The 24,100-nt window shown below is 34.7% G+C and overlaps 1 pseudogene; it reads right to left on the reverse strand.

The window, feature by feature from the left end:
* Positions 1-16,676: 16,676 nt before the first annotated feature.
* Positions 16,677-23,392, reverse strand: LOC129492683 (uncharacterized; annotated as a pseudogene).
* Positions 23,393-24,100: the final 708 nt, after the last annotated feature.

Consider the following 24,100-nt stretch of genomic DNA (forward strand, 5'->3'; position numbering starts at 1 on the left):
CTTTCTGTTTGTTAATTTTCCTTCTACCAGACAAGACCCTCAGCTGCAGGTCTGTTGGAGTTTACTAGAGGTCCACTCCAGACCCTGTTTGGCTGGGTGTCAGCACCGGTGGCTGCAGAACAGCGGATTTTCGTGAGACCACAAATTCAGCTGTCTGATAGTTCCTCTGAAAGTTTTGTCTCAGAGGAGTACCCGGTTGAATGAGATGTCAGTCTGTCCCAACTGGGGGGGTGCCTCCCAGTTAGGCTGCTCAGGGGTGAGGGACCCACTTTAGGAGGCAGTCTGTCCGTTCTCAGATCTCCAGCTGCGTGCTGGGAGAACCACTACTCTCTTCAAAGCTGTCAGTCAGACAGGGACATTTAAGGCTGTGGAGGTTCTCGCTGAGTTTTTGGTTGTCTGTGCCCTGCCCCCAGAGGTGGAGCCTACAGAGGCAGGCAGGCCTCCTTGAGCTGTGGTGGGCTCCACCCAGTTCGAGCTTCCTGGCTGCTTTGTTTACCTAAGCAAGCCTGGGCAATGGCGGGCGCCGCTCCCCCAGCCTCGTTGCCGCCTTGCAGCGTGATCTCAGACTGCTGTGCTAGCAATCAGCAAGACTCTGTGGGCATAGGACACTCCGAGCCAGGTGCGGGACACAATCTCCCAGTGTGCCGTTTTCCAGGCCCGTTGGAAAAGTGCAGTATTAGGACGGGACTGACCCGATATTCCAGGTGCCGTCTGTTTCCCCTTTCTTTGACTAGGAAAGGGAACTCCCTGACCCCTTGCGCTTCCCGAGTGAGGCAATGCCTCGCCCTGCTTCGGCTCACGCACAGTGCGCTTCACCGACTGTCCTGAACCCACTGTTAGGCACTCCCTAGTGAGATGAAACCGGTACCTCAAGCAGAAATGCAGAAATCACCCGTCTTCTGTGTCGCTGGGGCTGGGAGCTGGAGACCGGAGCTGTTCCTATTCGGCCATCTTGGCTCCACCTCTCTTGTTAATAAAAGTATAATATTAATAAATTTACATAATATGTCAATCATTTATATCAAAAGTTTCTGCCTTCTTGGTATATCAACCTTATTCCCTTTACTTAAGGAAGGTATAAATTCAGGCTGATTCTTAGGAGGCAAAAGACATTTGTTTTAATAAATGCTCCAGTAAGAGGAGCTCCCATGTGGATTTTGCCTAACCCAAGAATTCCTCCAGAAGAATATTCTGCTAGATGACATCATTTTCGAACCAAAATTTTACTATCTTTTATAGATTTAAGAAATAAACTCTGGCTCACAGAAGCATATGGTGCATTTTATTAGCATTCTGCACCACCATGAAGAGTCCTAGGGTTGTTGGTTATTGCTTTCCTCCTCATTATACCACATTATAGAAACCATGTCCAGGATGATCAAGTGATGAAGAGGTGAGCAGATGGATTATCCTTGTATGAAAGAGTATACCATGCAGTTCGTCTCTGGTGCCACACTGAGAGGAAAACTAAGACAACAAATGCTACCAAGCAGGTAAACAGCAGGGAGCCCTGAGTATAGTACCAGTGAAGAGTTCCAAAGAGGAAATCAAAAATAAGTAAATAAAAGTAGACACTGGTTTATGTTTTTAATCGGATGCCAAGAGCAAAACCTCTGCAGGAATGATAAATCTGTGGCCATTCTACAACACACAGGATCTCTGTATTCAGTAAGGTAAATGTTTATATTAACTGTAATAGAAATCAGTGAGCATGCACCTTTAACCTTGGAAAATAAATCAGCATGTTAGAAACTGGATTTAACTCATTAGGTAGCACATATTCACCCAAATAAAGCAGAACATAGTAAATTGAAGAAAAACAAATTGGTACTTAATTACTTCATGTTTTAGATAGGGTTATTTAAATTATATTCATATTTGTTAATATTTTAGTGTCTTACAGAAAACATAACGGAAAACTCATCTCCCTGATTAAAATTGCATTTTATAGATGCATTAAGAACCCACATTCCACATAGGGGATTCAGCGTCCAGCTAAAACTGCATAGCAAGAGACATGTTAGAGATCACTTCCCCAAGCAGGATGTCCAAGTTATAAATCCTTACCTGAATCCCCTCCTTTTATTTCCTCCATGATAAAATAAAGTATAAATTATTTAGTGGAAGACATACACAAGAAACTTGCACTCAACATAAAAGGTCAAAATTATTTTCCTCCAGAACCATTTTTTGGGAAGTTCTATATTTTCTATCACATTTGTGATTTATTAATGTAACATGTTTCTCCTCTGGTGTGAAATTTCTTTAATCTTCAGTGTTAAGACGAACATTAAAATTTGAATTATATTGTTAGAAAACTAGAAGATCAGACAATTCAGTAAATGGTCAAACAATATCAATGACTTATTTGTGGGAAAAAAATAAGTGGTTTTCTCATGAAGAAAGGCAGAGAAGAAAAAAGATTAGTAAAGGATAAAATAAAAACAACACAACAGTTGAATAATCTCTTCCTGCAGAGAAAATGATGTAGCTTTTGTCTATAAGGCATGGAGTAGGAGTCCACATAGTACATGAAATGTACTTTTATTGGCAAAAGTATAATCTTGACCTTTGGTAAATAGTCCAGGGGGTATATCCTACAAATCTGAGCAACATATGAGAATCTCACCATAACCTACATACTTTAGTGCTTGGAAGACACAGCCCCAGTTATAGCATTTTATTTACATTTACATTTCCAAATTTCAGCCAGTAGCTTATGCAAATCAGGACTCATTTTAACTATTTCAAAAATATATGGAAACAGAGATGGAAATACATTTATCCTGGTTGTCATTTACCTTATTTGTACTTATGGTTGGAGACAACTGAAATTTTTGACTTTAACTGCTAATCTAAACTGTAATCTATACTTGAACATAAAAGAGTATATCGAATGATTAGAAAGCTGGCAAGTTTCGTTTGCTAATTTGCAATAATCATTGAATCCAGTAAACTGTAACTTCAATGTTAACGTTACAGGACTTGTCATTCCATCTCTAGTTTGTGCTAACTCAGCGGTCTCCAACATTTTTGGCACCTGGGACCAGTTTCGTGGAAGACAACAATTTTTCCACGGATGGGGTAGGGGATGGTTTGGGGATGATTCAAGTGTATTACGTTTATCATTAGATTATCATAAGGAGCATACAATCTAGATCCCTCGGATGTGCAGTTCACAATAGGGTTCGCGCCCTTATGAGAATCTAATGCTGCCACTGATCTGACAGGAGGCGGAGATCAGGGGTAATGCTCTCTCTCCCACTGCTCGCCTCCTGCTGTGTGTCTCAGTTCCTAAGAGGCCATGGACAGGTTTGGTGCGTGGCCCTGGGGCTGGGGATCTCTGTGCCAACTGATTTGAAAGGATGCTGAATTCTGAGGATAAAAAGCTATTCTCTAGTAATCCAGCAAAAGTTTTTGTACTGAAGGCTTAATACCTTTTATATGCCACCTTATTGTTTACTTTTCTTTGAAAGCCATTTAATATTTCATCAAATTATCAAACCCATATATAAAATAGTTACTGTTTCTTATAGTCATGTTCACAAATGTATTTCAAATGCATATCTGAACTTCTGAAATAGATGATGAGCTATTTATTTCATATTTTAGAATACTGAACAAAGGATCTGGCATATAATAATGGCCTAACAAATATGCACTAAATACATAAGTGGTATTTATCTTATTCTTTTCTGTTGTTGCTCTCTATGCCTTTTCTCTGGGCATTCATCCAGTTGGTATTTTCCCATCTTTATCCATAACATATTCGCACACTTTCCATCTTGACTTACTCTTGTTCATTGAACGTTCCAAGAAGTATCCTATCATAGGAACTTTTTCCAAACTATTGTTTTCTCTCTTTCTTCATATTGTTTACTCCCACTTAGCCTCTGTATCCTAGGTGCTCAATGTAGTCTCTGGAGTTTTGCCAAACTCTGACCTCTAGGTCACTTCTTTTGCTTTATGTTCTTACCTGTACTTCAGAATTCCTCTCTCTTTAATTAAATCTTTATTGGCATAATTATTTTCAAAATATTCCCACACCAGATATTTTTACTCATCATCATATCTCTGCCTGGCAGATAATATATGGCCAAAAGTAGTTGTTGAATGAAACAGATTAATATTAGCCTGGAACAATAGATGCCTAGATTTTTAGAAAAACTTTCAGTGCACCTTTAGATTGCCCATAAAGATGACAGTCAGCAAAGAACAAATCTCATTTAAACTTTCCATGGCATTGTTTGTTTGATGCATCCACTTCCTTTGAAAGCACTTTTTCTTTTCTTGTGATCTGGTTGCTGAATATGTTTCTTTTTTTTTTTTTTTTCCTGATTGTGAGAAGGTGTTTTATTTTAGCATAGTATTCAACAGCATATAACAGAAGTTGACTATGGTGTTTAATTATTTATTACTTACAAAATTATTTAAACATTTTTAAGCCATCTGTTTTTGTCACGTTTCAGAAACATAAAGTTTTTTGTTGGATTATAGTCAATGCTGTAAAATTTCTACGTTTTAAGAGTTAAGGAAATTAAGATATAAACTACGATGGTGTATCAATTTATATGGACATTTAATAGGGGATCTAGAACTATAATTCTGGAGTTTATTTCATTATTTATTATTTGTTTATTTAGACTTTTATTTTTGATTCAGGGGTACAAGTGCTGGTTCATTGTACAGGTAAACTCATGTCACAGGGGTTTGTTGTACAAATTAGAACATGTTTCTTGAAGGAGGCACTGTTACCTACAGCAGTGTTTCCAGATCTAGCCATGACTCAGAATTACTGCAGCCATTAAAATCTAGTCTTTCTGACATAGATTCTATGCCAGTTAATATTGGATTTCCTGAAATGGGGCCAAGAAGTCTGCGTGTCTGTGGATATATATATATATATATATATATATATATATATATATATATATGCCCTAAAAAGTTCAGGCATATTTTCTGTTGCCATCAACATAGTATTCCAAACCAGAATTATAGTATTAGATCCCCTGTTAAATGTTCACCTAAATTGGGAAGCCATCATATTTTATACCTTAATTTCCTTACCTCTAAAATGTAGAAATTATACAGCATGGATATAATCCAACAAAAAACTTTATATTTCTAAACCTTAACAAAAATAGATGGTTTAAAGATATTTAAAAAATTTTTGTATTATAGTTGACCCTTGAAAAACACGTGTTTGAATTGTTTGAGTCTCTTATACATGGATTTTCTTCTGCATCTGCTGCTGCTGAGACAGACAGCAAGACCAGCCCCTTCTCTTCCCTCTCCTTCTCAGCCTACTCAATGACATGGAGATAGCAAGAATGAAGATGTTTATGACAATTCCCTTCCACTTAATAAATAGTAAATATATTTTCTCTTACTTATGATTTTCTTAACAATATTTTCTTTTATCTAACTTACTTTATTCTTAGAATATAGTATATGATACATATACTATAAAAATACATGTTAATCAACTGTTTATATCATTGGTAAAGTTCCTGGTAAACAGTAGGCCATTAGTAGTTACATTTTAGTAGAGTCAGAAGTTATACACAGAGTTTTCAACTTTGTGAGTGTCATCGCCCCTAACCACCCCCCATTGTTCAAGTGTCAATTGTTTAGCATTTACCCACAATAAGTAAGCCCACAAATAATTTTCTGGATTATTTTTGTTATTTTGGAAAGCATATATGGCACTATTGATGGTACGATACAAATACAGGCATATACTTGCTTTAACTTGACTGTATAATGGATGGCCCAGTTACAGTTTCCTGAAAGAGCAGTGTTGGCCTCTATGATACATATTATAATTGTTATATTTTATATAATATTCCAGGGTTGAAATATTATTATATCAAGGAAACATCAAAATTTATAACAAAGATAATTAATTCAAACTAGAATCTGAGCCAAAGTTGTTTGCCAGATATTAATGCCCAAGACTAGATATCAGTTATATGCACTAGCTCCAAAGAGGAAGACACTGACTTATGTGGCCTTTCCACCCTTATGCAGTCATTAAATGCAAGCAATATACATGAATATGCACAAAAGCACATATCAGCATTAGCAATCAAATTAGTGCCACTTGCATTTATAGCAGATTTTTAAATGCCTTGAATCATATTAGAAACATAAAGAATAACATTCTACACTGGCATGAATGTCCCTTCAGGATGTATAAAGCTTAAATGGAATTCCTCTGATGAAGCAGACTAGAATTTGACTAGATCTGTAATGCTGACACAAACCATATTGAAATGGAGTCGACCTATAGTTCCTCATACTCAAATGCTCCTACTGAGAAAGTGTGAATTCTAGCATTAAGTGGTAATGCAATTTTGATATCAAAAGTTTTAAGGTCAAGAAAAAAAGATATGAAAATGAATTCTGAGCTTTTACACTTGAAGAGCCAAACAGAATGTATTAATTTTTGAAGCAATGTTTTTGTGAATATAAGTTTTTACTTCATTGACTAAAATTCTATTTCCTAAAGTGAGCACTGTCAAGAGATTGTCTTCAGACATAAATTACCTTAAAATAAATTAAACAAGATCTCTTTCAATATTCTCAAAATAGTGAAAGAGCAAGTGAAGGCAAGATTAGTAAGTCTTACAAAAATTTGGAGAGAGGTGGGTAGGGTGGGGAAGAGAGATATGTTATCGTGAATCCAAATTTGAAGCAAGGGAAAAATGGTTTTCAACTATCAAGAATGTGTAGGAACTGAGTTAATCTAGGATAGTTTAATGAACACTGGAAGAAACCATGAGGCACCTGGGTCAGAAACAACGAATGCTTTATTACTCACAGTAATAGCAGTGGTCAGAGTATCAGCATTTTCTGTCCTGATTTCCTCAGCCCCCAGTTCCCCAGATAAATGAATAGAAGAGCAGATGATATTTGTACATGCAGTGGCATTCTATGGACAGGAAGCATGTCTGTCTTTTGTTCTGGAAAGTACCAGAACAAATTATCCAGAGTGAAACTATGTCTATCTTCCAAGGCCATAAACAACCCTTCCATTTGCACACAAGATTGACAATATCTGTTTTCCAAGGATGTTCATTATGCATACATACATATTTCAGAACAGTCCATGCCTCTGGAATGCAATCAGAAATGTGAGAGACCGTGGAGAATTGTCTCTCAACACCTCTGAAACTACATTTCATATTTTCTAAGCTAGGGCCAAGGAAGGTAAACATTTAGCCTTTCATCACTTAGCAAAAGGCAAGAAAACTGGCACTTCAAAAGGCAGGAATGGAAAAATTGTCCACAGTTCTCAAGGTATCCTTCAGATGTAAGCTAACTATAGCTTCTCTTCATAGTCCTGCTTCTATGACACATAAATATAAGCCCATGTAGCTGTCTCTATCCAGAAAATTACTATTTGACACAAACGACACAGTGACTTCTCTATCCTTCTGCTGTAGATTTGAATGTATAAGCATGTTACTGAGATAATAAGTTTCAGATCACTCTTGTTCACGTCTCCTGCCAGTTTATCAGCATATTTGAAATAAAGTATAATCCATTCTGCATAAAAATTAACAAACCACAGCCCCTTCAAAAACATAGCAATCTGATTAACAGGAACAGAAATTTAAAATGCACAAATATGGCTCACTGCATTCAATATGTTTAATATTATTTAACCACTGCAAATAGTGTCAGGCCATTCTTTCTTAAGCCTAACTATTAATTCTGGTTGACATAAGACTTTTAGTTAAACATCCAAAAAAATCATTATCCAGTAAAAACATTTAATACCATAAGTAATTGTAATTATCATGGAATGATAACTGAAAAATTATTCCCAATTGCACGTGTCATGAAAATCCTACAGAGTCCTGAGTCACAGGCTTTTATCTGTTATGATGCCAGAAGTTCCACTATTACCACACACAGGGTTACTAAAGTCTATCATGTTTCACGGGATAACACTAAAACGGCCCATGTTGCATAGGATTATACTAAAACTGCCATTGTGAAGAATAATAACAAAAAGCTCTGAAAAACCCAGCAACTATTATGACACTCTTAGTCTATGAAACCTAAGACTAAATAAAAGATTATTCAAACTTTTGTTTTTGAAATAATCATTGTCTTAAATTTTCTTGCAGATTTCTTCGGTTCTAAATGAGTAGAAAGCAAGAAAAAGAAAGTCTCAGATTTTGTTGGATACTTTAAGGCACAGATATTTTGTCTACTGGTTAAATGTGTTGATTATATTATTAAAACCTGTGAATTTTCATTAAGTTCAAGGTATTCAGTTTCCAGACATTTATGATGTCTCACAATAGCACAAACTTCAGAAAATCAGGGAAGACAAGATTTGAATTTTACAGGTATAGTTTATCGATTTTCAAAACAGGTCAGGTGTAAAAACCTTACTCGCATGTGATAAAGGGAAGTTGTTAAACTCTGATTTATTAGACAGTGACAAATGCACTTATCATGCTTCTGATTTTTATGGGGGGTGGGGAAATGGAATCTTGCTCTTTCACCCAGGCTGAAGTGCAGTGGCACCATCTCAGCTCACCGCAACCTCCGTCTCCTGGGTTCAAGTGATTCTCCAGCCTAAGACTCCTGAGTAGCTGGGATTACAGGAATGCGCCACCACACCTGGCTTTTTTTTTTATTTTTTATTTTTGTATTTTTAGTAGAGACAGGGTTTCACCGTGTTGGTCAGGCTGGTCTTGAACTCCTGACCTCAAATGATCCACCCGCCTCAGCCTCCCAAACTGTCTGATTGTGTTTATTCAACACTAATATAAATAGTTATATTATTTTGTTTTTAATGTGAATTGCAAATATATACCATTTAATATGTTTAAGATTTTAAAAAGAGCAAACTCACTTTACAAAGAAATTTGGTAAATATGTTGTTAAAATCAGCTTTATGAAATGCCAAATACTTTTTGGCATTTTAAGCACCTCTAGCTTACTTACCTATTTTGTCTATAATTATCTAAAGTATAGAACATATGTACATATAGTGAAAATGTAATAGTGCTTGGCAAATGTGACAGTGTTACTTTATAGGCTATCTCTACATACAGTATGAAACATGGCACATTGCATTTATTTTTACTGTTCCCTGAAACCCTTCTGAAATAACAGTGACACAATTAAAAAGTCAGGAAATCACAAAGACAGTGAGAACAATAGTAGATAATTGTTAACTAGAATGTTGGACAAATGAAGGGTAGATTGTAACCTACATTTCCAACAAAGAATATTTAAGTGTAACTGCCTGTGGCAGGGTAAAGACAGATAAATTCTAATAACAAACAAGGCAATTATTTTCACAAAAACTCAGAAATCCTCAGGAACTGGAGGTCCCTGGTATTGGTGAAGGCCAGGATGTAGGGTTTGGGGGAACATAGGAAGATAAGAAGTCAAAGTGAAATTAGGTCTCCTCTCTGAGACTATGCAGACATTAAACTGGCCTCCTTCATTTCTTCAGAGATGGGAGGCAGAGCAGAGGGGGTAGACTGGGAAGATTTTGTAAAGATTTGGTGGAAATTAACAGTGATGGGAACATCAGCTCATTTCCCTTATTCAACTTTCTCAAGAGAACTTGAGAAAAGGAGAAAAAATTAAGAATTCCTCCCCACAAAAAGAAAACTCCAAACAGCAGAACATATAAAGAGATACAGCAACTGAAATATAGCAGGTACATATAGAAGATAAATCAAGAGACTCTAATATATGTCAAATAACAATTCGAGAAGAATGGAGAGAAAAAGAAGATAATGCAATAGTGATATATTCTGAAGTAAAAACAAATGAATCAGCATTAGTTGTAAAAATAAAGAGGCAGAACTATCTAAGTATTATATGAGAGTATGTAAACATTCTTATGCCAATAAATTTGAAAATTAAATGAAATGAAAAACTGGAAATAAAATATGAATTATCAAAATTGATTTGAGAAAGAATAGAAAACCACATTAAAACAATATATATTAGTAAAATTAAAGGGGTTCTCGCAAGTTGCCTCCGCTTACTTTTGACCCTAAAACATCAGGTAAGACAATGATGTGTTGAGGATCCCTTCATTAATACCTCTACAAGAATTAAGATGGTGTTAAGTGCATCGTACTAGCTGGATAGAACCCTAAGGCCTACTACTAATGTAGCAGTAGAGTCTTTCAAAAACAATTCTGGATTTGTCTTTGGAGGCTGAGATGGAATATAATCAGAAACAGAAACACCACAAACTTTTTAAAGAAGATAAACTGTTAAAAGCACTGCCATCCTGGGTGAATATGGACTTAAATATTTCAAACTTAAAAAGGATCAGGACAGATGTTTTACAAGCAGAAAGCAATCTGTGAAAATTTCTTAAAATATTTTCAAAAGGCTTCTTCAGAAGCTTTCAAAGGGGGGTCAAAATCCAAAGAGTACAATAAACTGGGAAGCCACGCTCAGAGAAAATAACAAAGACTTAATAGAGAACATTACTCCTCCACAGAATGGGAAAATCTGACATTCGCACAGCAGGATTTCAGAATTGTGAGGGACCATTGACTTGTGTGTTCCTCTTCTTCTTCCCGTTTCAATAGCTGGGTTTATGATAATTACTCAGTCTTAGTCACCTGCATTCATGCATTTGTGTGTGGAGGTGGGTCGAGGGGACGGAATTTATCTTTTCAGTTTGTGTGTCTGCAACAAAAGGAGCTGTATCCAAACGGGACATGTCATGAGATCCTAGATTTCAAGCCTGATGCTTGATAATACTGGATAATACTTATGGAGGTCTTGGTGGAGGCTGAGAATATTTTGCACATGAAAGGGTTGTGGATAATACCGCTGGAGAAGGAGGGTGGAGCAACTCGCATAGATGCATTGCACTGGTGACCCTGATTCTGTACCCCACTCAGTACTCACATTCTTGACATATACGACTTCACACTTCCTTTCACTGCAAGGGCATTTTCTATTTTCTATACAATTTGAGTTTGACTCAGTGACAAGCATTGACTTTATTTAGCTAACTTTTTCCTTGATTCATTAAGAAAGTGAGTGTTTTGGTATTTTTCACTTACTGAGTATTTTCTGGTCTCATAGCTTGAAGCAAGGTAGTTACTCAACAAACATTTATTTGTTATTTTACATTTTCATCCCCAGTGAGAAATCATTCATGACCTTGTTCTCTCTCTATCGGCCTTGAGAGGCTGGAAATGAGAAATAGTTTTATTTTCCAAACCAGAAAATTCTGACTCTTTTGTATTCCCTCTAAATTTGGCTTGCTAAGTTCTGGATTATTTCCTGCATTTATCTCTTCCTTTCAGTACCTCATTTTCAGCTAGCAAGAACCCCTGACTTTTTATCATCATGCATGGCAATCTGTTAAGTCAAATTCAAAAGTTTATTAGGTTCTTTTCTAATTTCTAAGTTATTTTGAGCAACAGTTTTACCAATGTTTCAACACTACATGACACAAACTGTCATTTCCCACCCCTTTTAGTAGTGTAAATATAATTTTTCCCACTCTCAAGCTAATGATCATACATTTTAGATTTTTATTAAGGTAGCAGTTTAGTACAATAAAGAATAACTTTTACACAGTGGTGGCAACACAAACAAAACTGAGATTTAAGTTATATGCCATTCAGATTAATATACAAAATTAATAATATGCTTTTAAGGGTGGAAAATAGAAAGATGACTACCATGCTGCTTCAGAACAAAACTCAGAAGAGAGAAATGCTGCTTGACATTTGTACGTTTCATACAACTATGAAAAAATATTCAGCCTCCCAAAGAAAAACTAAAAGACAATGAGATTCCATCAAAAGCCAGTGTCATGAATAACAAATTTGATAAATATTAATAAAGAAGTTATCAAATTACATATTAGTTATAAGAAGTAGAAATTATTATAATTGGAGAAAAACATGTCAATGCCAAATGTAAAATTAGACTTAATTTCATTTCTGCTTATTGCACTTAGAGCAACTCTTATACAAAATACTCAGAAAAGCAAATGAAAGAATTTTATAGCAATATTGTTTATAAGAAGATAAAAATGAAATCATGTCACTAGATGTCCACCAATAGAACTAATGTCTTTGAATCTCAAATAGAAATTATTAATACATTAACACATTGAATTATTATATCTCAATTAAAGTGGATATACTTCAAAAATACATTTGAAAAGAGCATGTTATGAAACTATATGAATAATGCTAAAAGTTCAAAAACATATAAAACAATATTATGCATTCTTATATATGAGTCTGTCTGTCTTTAGTAATTTTATTTAATTTACTTTTTTTTTTTTTTTTTGAGACGGAGTCTTGCTCCGTCGCCCACGCTGGAGTACAGTGGCGCGATCTCAGCTCACTGCAACCTCTGCCTCCTGGGTTCACGTGATTCTCCCGCATAGCTGGAGACACAGCCTCCTGTGTAGCTGGGATTACAGGTGCCCGCCACCACGCCCAGCTAATTTTTTGTATCTTTAGCAGAGATGGGGTTTCGCCATGTTGGCCAGGCTGGTCTTGAACTTCTGACCTCAGATGATCTGCCTGCCTCAGTCTCCCAAAGTGCTGGGATTACAGGTGTGAGCCACCGCACCTGGCCTAATTTACATTTTATATATATTATTATTTTTAAAAACATTCTCTGCTCTGTTCCTGTTCTAGTGAATCAAGCTTTATCATGGGTGTCTCATTATAAGAGGAGAATATCTCTCTACCCCAGTTTATCTTACGAATGGCATATGACTTGTTTCAGTCAATGAAAAACTAGGGCATGTATTATGACTACTTCAAGAGGAAATTTTAAGAACTAGTTTAACATTCTATATTTATTGTTCCTTCTTTAATGGGACAGGTAATGTTCGAAATAGGAGCTGCTATGTCAGCCAGAGACTTAAAGTAAACATAATGTAGAGTAGTAGTTCCATAGCTCACTATGATTAATTTGCCATGGGAGAAATAAGTTACAAGCTACTTATACTGGTCATTAGTTGTCACTGCATAACTTAACCTATGGTGTCTAATTATAATTCATGAGAATGCCGTCTAAAGTATTATTCATGAGAATGCTAAAGAGAAAATTCAAAATAACGGTAACCTCAGTATAAAAGAAATGAGAAGCATAGGTCAGGGGAATGCTCAGAGTGCTTTAGCCTCATCTATGCTATTTTATTAACTGAAACATAATTGGAAAATGATATTACACAATATTGATATCTGGTAAGTCTACATGGTGGGTATTTGAGCATATTTTATACTATTTTCTTATATTTCTGAGTGTTTGAATTATTCTATAATAAAGCAACTCTAAAAACAAAAAAAAATGCGAACCATGAAACCCTAAGTGGCATCAAATTTTTGAATATTTTTGTCTTCAGTTAACAACTAAGATACCACCTTTTTGATCTGTTTTGGTGGAAGAAATTATATTTTTGTTCATAAACTAATTACAGAATTAAGTCAATTTTTTATCATCTAAGTAGCACATTAAAAAAAGCAAACTTCATAGGTGAGATATATGTCATACCAACTAAGAATGAAATACAACAGTTCACAATTCCCATTTCACACTGAATATGAAAAAATTACAATTATGTAAATATGTGCAAAAATTAAGTGAATTAAGGCAGTTACAATTTACAGAGACATCAATTAGGTCTGAAGCCTTTAAGAAAGTATTAAGATTAAAAAGTTGCTTTGATTATTGTTGCTATTTTTAATTTTAATATGTAGCTTGTATCTATAACAAGATAACACAGACTGTATTATATTCTATTTCACAAAAAATTAAACAGTTACCATTTTCATTTTAGGTAGTACATAAAAGAAAATTAATGGTTATTTAGTGTCATAATATCTCAGATAATTTATCTATAAATTTTCCTAATTTGGAAAAGAGTCAAAGGTGAGCAATTAAAGCAATATTCTATTCTACACATAAAGATTGTTATCAGTCTACAGAATTAATCAGATATGGCTAAGAAGTATTTTCAGTAGTTAACAGTGATTAGTCTGTAGTTTACTAGTATTAAGAGAATAGAATTGGAATGAATGTTTCTCTGAATTTGTATGCATTTGCATTCCACATTAATAATGCCTTCAACTGACTGAAAGCAGCAAAAAAAAATGCAATTAAGTGTCGTAAGTTGAATTTACTCAAACTGTATCTTAGAAGAGTTTCTAGCGAGATACTAGGTTTCACTTAATATACTGTAATATTCTGGTGTCCATTTTTCATATCTTAAATTACTTTGTCAGTTAAAATGCAGTGGAGTTAATAGTTTGCAAAATATATATTTTGTCACAATTTTCCAATAGATAAAATTATGTATACATTAGGGTGGCTTTGGCCACAAGTAACAGAAAAATCCAGTCTAAGTTAGCTTAAAAGCATAGAGGCGTAAAATATCTCCAAAGGCATGTTTAATTCAGGATGGCTCCCCTCATAGTTAAACACTAGCTGCAATAATCCTAGGCATTTCATTTAGACATTGTCATATCCAGTGGGAAAAAAGGGACTATCTCTGCAGTGTCTCTTAGAGTACTAACATTTCTCTATAGATCCCTCCTGAGTATCTTTGTCCAGAAATTAGTTACGTATTCAACAGTTAATAGATAATGGAAAGAGAAAAGAAATTACCACAATTGGCTCACGTTTATAAATTTTACCCCTTATCTGGGCCTAGAGTCACTTAGCCTGAGATATACCAGGAAAAACTGTGGTTCTGTTTGCAGAAAAGTGGGGGATTGACTGATTGATGTTGGGTCAATAACCCACAATTTTCTACATAGAAGAAGCTGTAGAAGGATATAACCCCCCCAAAAAAATAACAGCCCCCAACATACACAAAAATGTACCCAGTCACATACACATGCACACTTGTACACCCACACACCCACACACAAATTCTCTATAAACTAACCTGAATTAAAATAGACACAAAATATTATTAATTTATTTAGAAATTGACTAATTTTGAACCATGATTTACAATGGTATCAGCCAGGGTTCTCCAGAAAAACAGAACCAATAGAACCCATACACATAGACATACATATGAAGACCTTAATTTCAAAGAACTGACTTCCATGATTGTGGGGGCTGGCAAGTCTTAAATATGCAGGGCAGGCTAGCAGGCTAGAAACTCTTGGCATGAACAGATACTGCAGTCTTGAGGCAGAATTTCTTCTTCCTCAGGGAAACCTGTTGTGCTTTTGAGGCCTGTCAATTGATTAGATGATGCCTACTGATGTTATCCAGAAGCATCTCTTTTACTTAACATCCACTGATTGGAGATGTTAACCTTACCTACAAAATACCTCCACAGCAATATCTAGGTTAGTGTGTGAATAACAAGGTAATATAGCCTTGCTAAGTTAACACATAAAACTGACCATAACATGTATGTTTTAAGAATGGTGTTACTTTGATTTTCAACTGATGACAACAAGATAATTAGGTAATATATAAATAATGTCACTATATTTAAAAAAATCACTTTGGTAAGATGTATCTAATTTCTGTTGAAAAATTGGTACTGATAAGTTCGTTGTATTTTAAAATTATTTAAGTTATGAAATGTTTCATACATACAGAAGATAATGTGCTAAATACCTCTGTACTTATGATCTAGATTTTGTAAATGCCATTATTTGTTATAATTTTGACTTTTCATCATTAATTACATGAAATATTATGGGTGAAACCTTCCTCACTCATCTTATTTCTCTACTCTTATCCCAGATGAAGCTATTATATTTAGGTTGGTATATTTCATTCATTTTCATGATTTTATATATTGTGTAAACAGTATGTACACAAAACTATACATATATATGAGATGGTAGGATTTAATTTATCATGCTATCACAATGTAGACATTTTCATGCAATATTTTAAAGTCAACATTAATTCTTTCATATGTATCCTGTTATATTTATATTCGGTTTATTCATTTTAATAGCTAAACAGTATTCCAATGCATGACTGCAGGAGACTATTTTTTGTTTTTCACCTTTACTTCATTCATTCATCTGAACTTTGTTTCGGGATACTGTGTGAAATAAGAACTATTGATTCATATATGTCACCAAAAGTAACAGTGCCATTATTGACTAGACTAAATTAGCCATTCCTCATGATGTCAGTTCTACTTCTGTCATATATCAAGTTGCTATAGGATTTAGATATCCTTCTGAGCTCTTTTATATTTAGTTCTTAAATCCTTCTATAAATATCCTTTGATTGTAGTTACTAAATCTTTATGCCAAATCTAAATATCTGGCAGGCCAAGGGAACCCCTTTCTATTCCCCTTGCAAACTCAATTTTCTTCTTCAAAATTGTTTGTCTGTATTTGGCTTTGTATTCATCCATATGAATTCCTGTATCAGAATGTCTAATTCTGGAAAGAATCCTACTAGGAATTTGATTCAAATTGCAAATAACTTACAGGTTAATTTGGGGGAGAATTGACATCATTAATACATTCAGAATCCCAATGGAAATGTAGAGTGTACCTCTATTTTTTTGAACATTGATATATGTCCTAAAATAGATTTTGTTATTCTTCTCTATAAAGTTCTAACAAATACTTATTATTTATAAGTACCCTACGGGCTTTAAAAATATTATGAATAAGGTGATAAAATATTATATTTTTGACATTTTTTCATAAGTATGATTTTGCGATGAAGTCCAAGATCAAGATGCTGGCTGATTTGTGCCCTGGTGAGGGATCTTTTCCTGGCTTACAGAATTGCCTTCTTTCTATGTCCTGATATAATCCTTCCTCTAATTGTTGCATAGGGTTCTGCGTATTCTTTAAGTAAAGTTGTTACCTGTGCTTTTCAATTATTCAATTGCATTATTTATTTTTGTCGTCTTATCAACCGAATATTTCAATCTTTCCCATGTTTTTATAAAGGTCAATTATTCCTCTTGTTTTACATATGTATATGCATTTTTGTATATATATATATCTATATATAGATATATATATATATCTCGCTGTATCTGAAGAATACATGGTCAGATTTTTAAAAATTCTTCCTGAAGTGTTTGGAATTATTTTTAATTGATTAATATTTCTGATCAAATATTGATGAGTACAAATAACTATAGAGATCTAATAAGCTGAGAGAACACACCATTAAGGAAAGCTTGATATTTTGGAAAAAAGACCAAAAATAACACAGGTTTTATTTTTTTATTCAAAGCTTACTTATGTTATCAAGGACTCAAGTTTATTTCTCATTTATTGCCATCATCATTTTGCACATCTTGTTGGTTTACATTCAGTGGAAGAAAGGAAGGACTTCCTCCCCGGTCATACACATTAAAGTTCTTCTTTTGGGTCTAATTCAGAACATAAAACAAAACAAAAAAGCCCGAATCAGTACCTAGGACAAAAACAGTCCTTAGTGAAACTTACAGCTGTGCTTGCCAAACCATTTATTGTAGTAGTTCTCACCTTGACTCCACATTGCTATCATTTTGGAAGCTTTAATATATACTAATGCCTAGATGGCAACCCCAGAGATTCTGATTTTTATCTACGTTGAGTCAGGAGCTATATTTAGGTGATTATAATATGCTAGCAATGTTGAGACTCATATCATTAAAACGGGAATGGAAGAATCATGCTTTATTGGACGAGTCTGCGTAAAATGGGTACAGAGGTGTCAACCACAGTGTACGTGACAGAAAAAAATATTTTAAAGATGTCTTTATTTCACCTTTGTTCATGAAAGATAGAATTTCAGACTGACAGAAGTTTTCTCTGAGTACAAATAAAAGAGTATTTCATTTCCGTCTGGACTCTAATGTTTCAGACGAGAAATCTGTTGTGTCTGTTCTCCACCAAATTATCGATCATTTGTAGATATTGTGTGATTTTTTTCTTTTTACCCTCTTTCTCTGGCTTATTTTAAGCTATCTTTCATTTTTTTAATTCCTGAAGTTACACTAAGGTGTTTAGGTTTGGACTTATCTACTTTTATTTGTCTTATTATGTAATGTTCTTCTGCAATCTAAAGACTAATATCTGTCTTCACCTCTGGCAAAATTCTCCACAGTTACCATTTTACCTATTCCCCTAATTCTTAGATTTGTAAAAGTAAAGGGGCTGGCTCGGTGGCTCACACCTGTAATCCCAACACTTTGGGAGGCTGAGGTGGATGGATCACGAGGTCAGGAAATCGAGACCATCCTGACCAAAATGGTGAAACCCCATCTCTACTAAAAATACAGAAAATTAGCCAGGCGTTGTGGTGGGAGCCTGTAGTCCCAGCTACTCAGGAGGCTGAGGCAGGAGAATGGTATGAACCTGGGAGGCGGAGCTTGCAGTGAGCCGAGATTGCACCACTGCACACCAGCCTGGGAGACAGAGTGAGACTCCGTCTCAAAAAAAAAAAAAAAAAAAAAAAGGGAAAATAAAAACAAAAAAGAAAAAAAAAGTAAAGAACAAAAATTGCTGTTTCTTTTTAAAAAATCAACTGTCATGAGTACACCTTGTTGGTTGTTGCAACAATACATAATATCTATCTGTTCTCTCATTTTGCCTTACTAAAACACTCCTAATTATTTCATGGTGATAATATGTCCAGTTAAAATATTTGGATTCAAGATATGTCTTCCTATGGGGAGTTGCCATGTGATGCAAGTTAAATAAGTGGATAATGTCAGCTGGAGAGTCCACTAAAGCTCATTCAAAGGAATAGAGACTTACAGTTAGTTGTACAGTACTGTACACCTAAAAAAATTGTCAAAGGTAGATATTATTTTATGTATTTTGACCATAATAAAAAAGGAATAAAAACTGAAAAGCTTGTCTTCTTTTCTGTTGACCTTTATTTACTTCTTCTTTCCTAGAAAAACAGTTTCAGTGATAGGAGGTGAAGGAAAAGCTAATCAGTAAAAGAGAAGGAATATGAAACACAAAGGAAATTTTCTCCTTGATTAGTTACCTTAAATAATCTACTTGTCATTATTTTTCACATCCAGATTTCTTGTTTTGTGAAAATAAATTTTTAAAAAACTATTATTTTGTTAAGCCACAAAAATTGAGTGTGTGTGTGTGTGTGTGTGTTTAGGCTTATAAGGGAGTTAAATTCAATCTAAATTTAATCCTGAAAAACATCTGGTTAATTGAACATATGTTCCTTTTGGTGTCAGTTTTAAACAAGGTAAATTATATAGGTTTGAATGAGAGGCCATGAGTGGTGTACAATTATGGAAAAAATAAAAAATGGATAGCCATTATTCCTTAGGTCAGAGATAGTAGAAAAGAGAATTCATAGGTTATTTTTAAAGTAGAAAAGATGATCATAAATTCCTTTTGTCTATTTTGCCATGCCTAGAATTGCTGACAATGTAACTGTAGTTTTCCCTATTCTCCCATTTAAAATCAGTAATAATCTTTATTTATATTGTAGTTATAATTTTAACTTTCCACTCCAAACATATTAATGTATTTCACTTTTCTTAAGTTATTTAACACCTAGATGTCTACATTGCACACCAATCATCATAGTTTGGATAATATAGCCAGAAAGTCAGTGATATTCTATCACTCTGAGTCCTTAATGAGGAGATAAGTTTCTAAATTACAATTTTTTATAGTAACTTTCTGATCTAAGTTTAGATGCATTTAAATTTATGTTTTTTATATGATTCAAATACATACAATTCTTTTTCCTTGAGTATCTATGTAAAAAAAATACTTTGTAGTTAAGTTCCAAGCTTCTGTCTGAAAAGTGAAAACTTAAATCCTGAGGGATTCTTTAGTTTGGGATTGAAAATAGAGATAAAAAAGCCCCAAGTATATTGTGAACAGTTTCCAAAACCCTGAACCATTCAGTGAACCTATAAACTTAACTTTTGTTCTCCCTTGATAGCCAGTGCTGTTTTGAGACCAATTTTTGTGGTTTCATTTGGGTTCAGACTCTAATTCTAATGCCAGTTGGTAAGAATGAAAAAAATGAACGAAACTCTAGAGAAGTTTCCAAACCCACAGAGCTGAGCAGAGGGTAGGGAATTTATTTTGAGTTTCAGGTTTCCTAGCATTTCAAATGAAAGAAAACCAAAGGTAAAATGTAGTAGACATGACATTTGTGAACGAGAACCAATATAAAGTTTGCTTTAACTGATTCAGTGTGCTTGGAGTTACCTTCATCCTATCTGCAGAAGAGTCTGATTTTCTTCTGCTTTACCTGCTCTCCACAGGAATGGAAGGAAATGATGTTTCATTTAGCTACATTGAAAACTCAGACTTTAACACAAAAGTTTAAATTTATGTCACTCTCATCTTTACTCATCAACATTTCCTTAAGTGTTATTAGTTTTCTAGGCCAGGCGCGGTGGTTCACGCTTGTAATCCCAGCACTTTGGGAGGCCAAGGCGGGCGGATCACGAGGTCAGGAGATCGAGACCACGGTGAAATCCCGTCTCTACTAAAAATACAAAAAAATTAGCCGGGCGTGGTGGTGGGCGCCTGTAGTCCCAGCTACTAGGGAGGCTGAGGCAGGAGAATGGCTTGAACCCGGGAGGCGGAGCTTGCAGTGAGCCGAGATTGCGCCACTGCACTCCAGCCTGGGCAACAGAGCGAGACTCTGTCTCAAAAAAAAAAAAAAAAAAAAGTGTTATTAGTTTTCTATGCTCAAATCCTTTTTCTTTCTTCTCTTTATTTCTTTCATTGTCCTTTACCATAAAATTTAAAATCTCTAAATAACTAATAGTTCTATGAAATCTTATTATCTATTTTTTCTAAAACATTAAACCCTTATTTTAATGTAAACTAGAAAAATATTACAGAGATCACTTGTTAATGTGTCTTATATAAAGTATGTCAAACATGCTTTTGTAAAGAAAGAGGCTTTCAGAAATTGACCTACTATAGACTAGCAGATTGTTATTAAAATAAACAAATTATTACAGAAAATACCCCAGGTCAGATTAGCTTCTATGAGAACCCAAGAGAAATAAGATAATGAAGTACAACCATCAGTATTCTCTAACAACCGACACTCTCTTCCTGTAATTTTTAAACTATATATTATTTTGTTGTATTCTGTACATTCTTGTCTCCTCTATAAAGATCAGTACAGCTTATCACTCAGACACTGATATTATATTCAATAAGTTGTCTTAGGCCTTGTGTGGTGGCTCACACCTGTACTCCCAGCACTTTGGGAGGTCAACACAGATTGCTCGAGGTCAGGAGTTCAAGACCAGCCTGGCCAACATGGTGAAACCCCAACTCTACTAAAAATACAAAAAAATTAACAGGGCATGGTGGCAGGCACCTGTAGTCCCAGCTACTTGGGAGGCTGTGGCAGGAGAATCCCTGAACCCAGGAGGCAGAGATTGCAGTTAGTCAAGATCGCACCACTGCATTCCAGCCTGGGAGACAGAGGGATACTTTGTCTCTATAAATAAATAAATAAATAAATAAATAAATAAATAAATAGTCTTAGACAGATACTTTTGGATTAACCAGGCACATAGTATTTACTAAATAAGAATCTTTTGAATATAGACACCTTCACTCAGATTAAATTTACAAGAATTCTTGTAATTTGCCAATGGCAAATTGTATTTATATGTAAAAACAAATTACTTCTCTGCCTGAAATTTTCTGTCAAAAATATTTTTCTGAGCTTTTTGTAGCTCCCAAATAAGGATTTTTTTTTTCATTAGAACTTTGTAATTTTTTTCATTTGCGGTCCACACTGACTCACCAATTTAGGAAATAGTAGTTATGAATATCTCAGTGGAAGTTTCGTTTGTTGTGCTGGCTTTCCGAGGGACAACATTTTCTTCAGAAAATGTTATAATTATACAATACCTCACTTTGTTTTTCCCTCTAGCTGTTGCCTGGAAATTTGGCTTGTCTTTGAGGTCTGTCAAATCAAAATCACTAACACAGTTTGCTTTTTAATTGTTTTTTAAATTTAAAGGTCAGCTTGGCTGTTCAAGCCATGTCTTATTGTATATTCCCCATGGAAAAAAATAAGCTGAAGATAATATCAAATGACATTTTTAAACTTTGCAAAGTACACAGGTATTTTACATAAAATACACAAGTTCCAAATGCTAACAATGAAATGCTGAAATCAAGAAAATTATTTAAAGAAACTCCAGTATATTTACATCTTTTATGTCTATGATCCACTCGCTTTCAGAGTTTCCAAAGACTGAATTGAGCCTTATTTCTAAATCAGCACAATTAGCCTATTTGTTCCTTAAATTTTGTATGTATTTTAAATATTTAATCTTGCTTATTATATCAGAATTGAATAAAAACTTATACAAATATGTTGAAAAGATTTCTATATCCATTTTAAAACACTTGTGAAAGTCAGGCAAACCTGGCCATTTCAAACATATTACAATTTCATAATGGGCACAAAAAGCTATTTAGAAGGCACTATGATTATTTTATTGAAGGGAAATTTATAATTGAAAGTAGAAATGTACAAGACTGCCCCAGTCACCTAATGTCTGTTTTCTAGTCATCAATGGAGCTGAAAGATAGAGGTAAGCTGTCAAGTTCACTAGCAGTTTTAAAGAAATGTCTTTTCTGTTCAATTCCAGGCTGCAAATTAAAGCACATGAATGCGAGTTTTGCCACATTGTGCACGTGACTGATTTTAAAATGTCTGGATGCAAGAGATGTCGCCTGGCAAATGGTCCTGACTGTCACAACAACTGATCTCAGAGCACTTGTCCTTCTTTACTGTTACCACAGTCCCAGCCTCTGATTCTCTAATTCTAATTTCCACTAAGCAGTGGCACCTTATTTTTTGACAGTTTTTTTAAAGTAGTGTACTGGTCCTGGCATTTTTTAAAAATCTTTTCTTCAAACTTATTTTTAAAAAGCTGCAGGAAAAATACAAAAGAATCCTATATATCCTTTACCACCCACATACCCCCAATTTTAACATATTTTAACATACAAGAAGTCCTCACTTAAGATTTTCAATAGGTTCTTGGAAACTGTGACTTTACTTGAAACAGCTTATAAGGAGATCAGTTTTACCATAGGCTAGTTGATTAGCTAACAAAGGTTAAGTTCCTATGACATACTTTCGGTTACAAAAACATCACCAAGCTTCTCAGTAAGACAACTAAAACACTTCTAATATGAAACATTGAAATAAATGTCAGCTACACATACATTTAAGAAAGGTTAATAAAAACAAACAAGAATTATTTTCTGAATTTTGGGGGAATCAGTGAGTATCATGGCAGTGGTAGGTTAGATTAAGGAAGAAATGTTTGCAGAATGAAAATTATTAGAAGTCCCTCCTCCCGCCAGGCAGTTCAGAAACAATCACAGAAATCTCAGGCTCCCCGAGCAATATTGTACTACATCACTTACGACATGCGTGGATATGATTATCTTCTACTTTACAAACATTCATTTCACAATAACTTGTATTCATTCATTCATTTTCCAACCCGATTATTCCAGATCATAGTGGCACAGCTCAGGGTGCAAGGACGAAACAGCCCTGGCCAGGATGCCATTCCACACCAGGGCACACTCACACCCACACTCACACTTACTCAGACTGAGACCATTGAGACATGTGCATAGCTTAGACATAACCTAATGTGTCTAACAGCTCTGGGATGTGGGTGGAAACCAGAGTACCCAGAGAAAGCCCACACAGACGTGCAGAGAATGTGCAAACTCCAAACAGACAATGACCTTCCCCAAGCGGAATTGATTTTTTCTCAACGTTATAACTAAAAGACGTCCAACAAAACATTATTCAAGTACCTGTTGTATATGTTTTACATACACTCATTTATGTGTGTGTGTATATATATGTGTATATTGGTAGCTGATATTAATTTTATTTTGATATTTTATTATTTATATTCTACACATATGATATATGTGTATATTTTACCCGCAACCATTGGACAATAATCTGCAGACATGATGCTCCATTAATCCTAAATACTTCCATTTGCATTTTCTAAGGATCAAGGACATTCTCTTACATAATTCAGTACCATTATAAAAATCAGATAATTAAATTTATATAATTCTATAACTGGCAGCCATATTTTAGATTTTACCCA

Source organism: Symphalangus syndactylus, chromosome 11, assembly GCF_028878055.3.
Source record: "Symphalangus syndactylus isolate Jambi chromosome 11, NHGRI_mSymSyn1-v2.1_pri, whole genome shotgun sequence".
NCBI lineage: Eukaryota > Metazoa > Chordata > Mammalia > Primates > Hylobatidae > Symphalangus > Symphalangus syndactylus.